The following is a 7,500-nucleotide window of genomic DNA, read 5'->3' as shown; positions in this document are numbered from 1 at the left end:
AGACGTCATTCAGAGGAACTGTCACACACGTGAAAAGAGAGCAGACGTCATTCAGAGGAACTGTTACACACGTGAAAAGAGAGCAGACGTCATTCAGAGGAACTGTTACACACGTGAAAAGAGAGCAGACGTTATTCAGAGGAACTGTCACACACGTGAAAAGACAGCAGACGTCATTCAGAGGAACTGTCACACACACGTGAAAAGAGAGCAGACGTCATTCAGAGGAACTGTCACACACGTGAAAAGACAGCAGACGTCATTCAGAGGAACTGTCACACACGTGAAAAGAGAGCAGACGTTATTCAGAGGAACTGTCACACACACGTGAAAAGAGAGCAGACGTCATTCAGAGGAACTGTTACACACGTGAAAAGAGAGCAGACGTCATTCAGAGGAACTGTCACACACGTGAAAAGACAGCAGACGTCATTCAGAGGAACTGTCACACACGTGAAAAGACAGCAGACGTCATTCAGAGGAACTGTCACACACGTGAAAAGAGAGCAGACGTCATTCAGAGGAACTGTCACACACGTGAAAAGACAGCAGACGTCATTCAGAGGAACTGTCACACACACGTGAAAAGAGAGCAGACGTCATTCAGAGGAACTGTCACACACGTGAAAAGACAGCAGACGTCATTCAGAGGAACTGTTACACACGTGAAAAGAGAGCAGACTGAGCACTTTACGAAATCCATCAACGATTTCATTCTAATCACAAAATGTACACTTCCTTGTCTAGGTATTACCAGCAGTGTGTTCTGTTGAATAAGGGGTTTATGATTCGAAAGCGGAAATTTAGTCATGGGCTGTGAGAAGACGTGGTAAGACTGACAATTTTTTCTTCTGATGATCGGTCAGAAGAGAGAGACAGAGCTAGAGAGACAGAGAGAGAGAGATGGAGAGCGAGCGACAGAGAGAGAGAGAGAGTGTGTGTGAGAGAGAGAGAGGGGGTGGAGGGGAGAGAGACAGAGAGAGTGAGAGAGAGGGTGGAGGGGAGAGAGAGAGAGTGAGAGAGAGAGGGTGGAGGGGAGAGAGAGAGAGTGAGAGAGAGAGAGCGAGAGAGAGAGAGGAGACACACACACACAAGCACACAGAGGGACAGAGAGCGAGAGAGAGCGAGAGAGAGAGAGAGAAAGAGAGAGAGAGAAACCTGAGAGAGAGAGAGAGAGAGAGGGGGGAGTGAGGGAGGGAGAGAGAGAGTGTGAAACCTGACAGAGAGAGAGAGAGGGAGAAAGAGAGAGAGAGAGAGAGAGAGAGAGAGAAACCTAAGAGAGAGAGAGAGAGGGAGAGAGAGAGGGAGAGAGAGGGAGGGAGAGTGAGAAATCTGAGAGAGAGAGAGAGAGAAAGAGAGAGAGAGCGAGGGAGAGAGAGAGAGAGAGAGAGAGAGAGAGAGAGAGAGAGAGAGAGAGAGAGAGATGGAAATGACAGGCTGTCAGCAGCAGGACTAATACCCCTCATGACAGACCCAATGGCAGCGGAACAGCTTTTAAAAAGGTTGGAAAACACCGGTTTGTCTCACCCTTAACGCTTTTTAAAAAAGAATTCTTTTCTTGAAAGATGCTTTCTTGGCATTTTTTGTGCGTGGTAAACTCTTGGTACACACACTCTCTCTCTCCCTCTTTCTTTATCTTTCCTGCATTCTCTCTTATTTGTGAATGTAGTGTGGTGAATGGTAGTGGTGTATGAGAATGTGTGTGTGTGTGTGTGTGTGTGTGTGTGTGTGTGTGTGTGTGTGTGTGTGTGTGTGTGCACGCGAGCGTGTAAGACTGGATCACATCCATTGATGAACATGTTTTTTGTTGTTGTTGTTTTTTTTCAAAAAGAAAGAAAGAACAGAAGTAAAAAGATCGTGGAAGCCATTGACGAAAGGATGACCCGCTCTCATAACCTCCTTAATGACAGCTCTGAAATTCCTTTAACATTGAAGACCGTTTTCGGGAAAAGCGGGTCACAAGGAGCAAAGAGTATATTGCAATGAATCAGTAACCATACTCACGCACGCGCGCGCGCGCACACACACACGCACGCACACACACACACACGTACACATACACACACACATAGGCGCACGCATAAGCATACACGCGCACACATATATACACTCGCGCAAGCTCACACATACTTGCGCGCGCGCGCGCACACACACACACACACACACATATCAATATAAAAACTTGAGCTTACTCACACATGCACGCACTGCACACACACACACATGCACACACGCAACACACACACACACACACACACACACACACACACAAGTTTCAAGTTTTAATTATCCTTTCACTCCTATTGGAGTATGGAGGATTACTGCAAAATAATCTTTTCGTGCCCAGAACAAACATTTCCAAATACACAACAATGTCACATAAAAGTTGAGAAAACACACACACACACACACACACACACACACACACACATGAAGTATTTTACGTGTATGACCGGTTTCGTTCATTTACCCCGCCATTCAAGCACAAGTACTCCGTTTTCGTGAGGAGGTGGAGTGTGAGGGATTGCAGGATCTTTAACGTGCGTATTTGACTTTCTGCGTGCGTATACACGCGAAAGGGAATTCACGCAGTAACAGGCCTGCACATATGCTGACCAGGGAGATCGGACAAAAACTTTCCACCCTTTACACACCAGGCGTCGTTACCGAGATTTCTAACCCGGCACCCTCAGATTGAAAGACTAACGCTTTAACCACTCGGCTGTTGCGCCTGTTAGGGGTTGTGGAGCGCCAGCCTGGTGGTTATGCACCCGACTAGGAAGCAAGGGGTCTATGGGTTCGAGTCTCGCACCAAGCCTGGATGAGGGTGATGATGGTGTGGGTGTGGGTTCGAGCTGAATGGCAACAGCATGAGAGCGGTAGTGTGGATGCCAAGAGCGAGTATCGTTACGTCTCCCCCTCCCCCTCCTCTCTCTCTCTCTTACACATACAGACTCACACACACACACACACACACATACACACACGTACACTCGCACACACCATTCATGCATAACCAAACTCTGAACGCCCCATCGAAGCATTCATCAGCACACACCGCCCGTGGACTTATCCTCACAAGCTATGCACGCACACACACACACACCTTGTAGCCTACACTCTCCGCTCCGCTGAGCCCCTTTGACACGGTCACAACGCACCCGCTGTGATTCTTCGTACGAGAGTTCTTTAAAGACAGACAACTCTCGTTCATGAACTCACCCCCGGACATGTCACCCTTGTTAAAAACAGCACAAGGCGGCGAGCATTAAACAGCTTTGACAACGTCCTCTCTGAAGGCTCAGAATAAATACACTGCCACGCGTGAATGGGAAGCCTTTGAAGAGCAAGGAATGACTTTCGTTGGCTTTCATTATGAAAAAAAAGAAGAAAAAAAAAAGAGAAGAAAAACTAACTTAAACCGCTCTTAATATCTATGCCAGCTCCCTGTATATGAAGAAGAAAAAAAAGAAAAGAAAAGAAATAAAATAAAATGAAAAATACATAAGTGAGTAAAAAAATAAATAAATAAATAAATAAAAAGTGAAAAAGAAAACAACAGCAAGGATGGTTTGGGTTCATCATTTAAAATTCGAGTTTATAAAGTCGACACTCATTTCAGGTGGTTTGGCCCAATAGATAATCCACCCAGAAAAGTGTCAGTGTGGTAAAGGGGGCGGGGTGTGGGGGCTTTCTGATATCACACTGACACACCCGCAACGGTAACACGTTGAAACGGGCAGCAATATTGGCTATTTGTTTTATTCTATTTTATTTCATTTCAATTTCATTTTATTTTATTCAATTTCATTTATTTTATTTTTATTTTATTTCATTTTATAGTGGATGTCCAAGATTCGAACTCGCACCCTTCCGAATACCACGTTGACGCTCTGTCAACTGAACCAAGCAGGCATCAGAAAGAAAGAAAAAAGAAAAAAAAAAAGAAAAAAAAAAAGGAAGGCTGAGATGGACATAATATCATCATTACCAATCACTGGCTTCTGATCAAGTTTGTATGTGTTTCACGTCATGTTCCCCAAACGTCTTCACGACATGTTCCCCACACGTCACATCACACATCGTTACGTTCTTGTTCCCCACACGTCTTATGTCACGTCCCACACGTCTTGATATCATGTCCCACACGTCACGTCATGTTCACACGCGTCGTCACGTTATTGGTATCCACACGTCGTCACATCATGTTCCCACACGACGTTACGTTCTTGTTCCCCACACGTCGTCACGCCATGCTCTCCATACGTCACGTGATATTCCCACACGTCGCCACGCGATATTCTTCACACGTCGTCACGTCATGTTCCCTACACGCAATCACGTCATGTTACCAACACGTCATACTCTCCATACGTCACGTGATATTCCCACACATCGTCACGCACGTGATGTTCCCCACACGTCGTCACATGATGCTCCCCAGACGCCGTCACGTGATGTTCCCCACACGTCGTCACATGATGCTCCCCAGACGCCGTCACGTGATGTTCCCCACACGTCGTCACGTGACGTTCCTCAAACATCGTCACGTGATACTCCCCACACGTCGTCACGCCATGTTTATGGACATTCTTTCAGCGCAGCAGAAAAGAGCTTTGACAGTTCGCCCGCGGATAACCCTTTCATTATCCGAGGGGCCGACATGACCCACCACGTCATCATGAACCCCACTGTCTGGCGTTTGTCTGCATGGTCCGCTCGCCTTTCTTCGCAACACGATCGCTTGGGGGTTAAGATTAAAAAAACAGAAAAGAAGAAGAAGAAGAAGAAGAAGAAGAAAAACAAACCCCCAAAACATGGACCCCAGAAGAATTGGAATTAGGGATTGTAGTGGAGATTACAGAACTCTTACCAAGGACTGAGAACTGATCCCCGACATATCCCGCCAGGGCGGTACGTCACATTGTGCTGGCGTGAGGTGGCTTTGAGGCTGTTGCAGCGTTATTACGGTGTCGTGTTTGGTCAGTACCTACCCCTGTCTCTTTGTTGCCACGGACGGTTTTGAGGTGTACGTTGGGGTTAGCGTTTCCGAGATGTAGCTGTCATATTTATCGAACTGAGGTGTCAAGGTACGGCAGCGTGAGAGACATGAATGAGTGTGAGAGGGAGGGAAGGTGGGAAGGAGATAAATGTATTGAGAGAGAGAGAGAGAGAGAGAGAGAGAGAGACAGACAGACAGACAGACAGAGACAGAGAGAGAGGGCAGAGAGAGAGAGAGAGAGAGAGAGAGAGAGAGAGAGAGAGAGAATGACAAAACCCCCCATAAAAACCCACTGACAAAAGCAGATTCATTTGGTGAGAAAAAAAGAAGGAAAGAAAGAGAGAGAGAGAGAGAGACAGAGAGAGAGACAGACAGACAGACAGACAGAGACAGAGAGAGAGGGCAGAGAGAGAGAGAGAGAGAGAGAGAGAAAGAGAGAGAAACAGAGAGAGAGAGAGAGAGAGAGAGAGAGAGAGAGAGAATGACAAAAACCCCATAAAAACACACTGACAAAAGCAGATTCATTTGGTGAGAAAAAAGAAGGAAAGAAAGAGAGAGACAGACAGAGAAACAGAGACAGAGAGAGGCAGACAGACAGAGACACAGACAGACAGCTTCAGAACCTGTGTTGTGGTTGCTCCAACACGCACGTTATTGCAGTACGCGAGTGGATCAAATTTAGCTTAGGAGAGCTTTGACCGCTTCTGCAGTAACCTGACACATTTTCACAGGGTAGTGGTTAGTCAGGTTACACACACACACACACACACACACACACACACACACACCAAACACACACACCAGAGGGGGCAGTTTAATTTGTTCTACATCATACACTTGCGTGTAGCTGTGTCGTATTGAATTATTACTGAGATTTATCATTTAAAAAAAACCCACACATTAATATGTTGTCTTCACTCATAACTGAGACTTACATGTCACTGTGTCGTTTTTAACCATGTCAGAGACTTTTCAATGCACATTACAAACTTACATGTAACTGTGCCATTTCAAATGACCACTAAGACACAATCACAATCAAAACACAATAACAAAAACATTACCGTAACTGTGTCGCTTTCGAACATTACTGATATATATATATATATATATATATATATATATATATATGTGTGTGTGTGTGTGTGTGTGTGTGTGTGTGTGTGTGTGTGTGTGTGTGTGTGTGTGTGTGTGTGTATGTGTGATTTAAACAATTCAAGTACATGCTTGAATGTGACTGTGATATTTTCAACTATTCCTGAGTTGTGTTTTTTGTTGTTTTAAAAAAAAAATTTTTTATAACCATTAAGCACTTTCATGTGAATGTCTCGTTTTCAAGTATTACTGTGACTCCCCCCCCCCCCAACCCGTCCCCCACAACCCCCCAATATTATACATAAATAAATGTTTCGTTTACAATAAAAACTGACGCTATTTTCAACATTACATACTTCATATGAAATCGTGTGATTTTGAGCTATTACTGACGCTAAAAGATACAAACACTTAATGAAGTGTGTGATTTTCTTTTCTGTTTTTGCCGCTGTCTTTTTTGTTGTTGTTTTTTTGTTGTTGTTTTGTTGTAACAGATACTTGTTATTTGTTGTTTATTATTTGAATGTTGGTTTCTTGAATGTCAGGCGATAAGTAGTATTCTACTAACATTCTCAATGGTTTCTCCAGTCATTGGGAAACCATTTACAGCTTAGTCTTTTGTGAAGGACTATGACTCTCAAACTAGGAGGCAAAATTGCACTGACTCGTAGTGCTGCAGCCTTGTGGGCTAGTTGGCCTTTGGGAACCATCCCAACGTCGACTGTCCTAAAACCCTCTTGGCCGAGAGAGTGGGGATGTACTTGGGCAAGACACTCTCCACTATAATCAAATTCTAGCCCAAATAGTCGGAACAGCAGTTGCCTCCTCTGCTGTTCTGATGGTCATAGTCGGACACGACTGACTATCATCATCATCACTAACATTCGTAACACCCTCACCAGTAATGACCCGTGACGCCCTGATCTGTGGTGACATAAGCTGCTTAGCATGCCTCTTCCTGCTGTCCTTTCTATCTTTTGCGTTCGACAGCTACGCAGTCAGGGTCGAAGTCCGAGGGATGCCACAAACTCGGACGTCCGGCGAAGATCGGCTACCGTCCCCCAGAGCTTGGTGTTGAGGTCCGCACCCCCAGGCCAGGACTCAGTGCTGCCACGTCTTCTCATACAGGGGGCAGTCTTGGAGAATATGGGATGGGGTTCTGGTCAGCCTGGCCGTAAGTCACATAGGGATGTGGCTGCCACTCCAATCCTGCTGTCCTGTCATTTATAAAACTGTGTGTGGAGCTAACGTTGCTGCTGTACGTCTTCCCTGGTCCTGGGTAGTCCAGTTTCAGTTTCTCAAGGAGGCGTCACTGCGTTCGGACAAATCCATATACACTACACCACATCTACAAGGCACATGCCTGTCCAGCAGCGTAACCCAACGCGCTTAGTCAGGCCTTG

General features: G+C 45.6%; 1 protein-coding gene across 2 annotated transcripts in view; it reads right to left on the bottom strand.

The window, feature by feature from the left end:
* Positions 1 to 7,500, bottom strand: part of LOC143291262 (uncharacterized) — a 36,026-nt gene that overhangs the window by 20,677 nt on the left and 7,849 nt on the right. Inside the window, exon 1 of one of the 2 annotated variants that reach the window (XM_076601087.1) lies at positions 6,997 to 7,292. The exons of the other annotated variant lie outside the window; for it this stretch is intronic. The gene's annotated coding sequence lies outside the window, so the exon portion shown is untranslated. Of the gene's footprint in view, positions 1 to 6,996; positions 7,293 to 7,500 lie in introns of those variants that run through there. 2 annotated transcript variants of the gene reach the window in all.

This window comes from Babylonia areolata, chromosome 16, assembly GCF_041734735.1.
Source record: "Babylonia areolata isolate BAREFJ2019XMU chromosome 16, ASM4173473v1, whole genome shotgun sequence".
NCBI classification, from domain to species: domain Eukaryota; kingdom Metazoa; phylum Mollusca; class Gastropoda; order Neogastropoda; family Buccinidae; genus Babylonia; species Babylonia areolata.
This window is presented reverse-complemented; position numbering and strand designations above follow the sequence as displayed.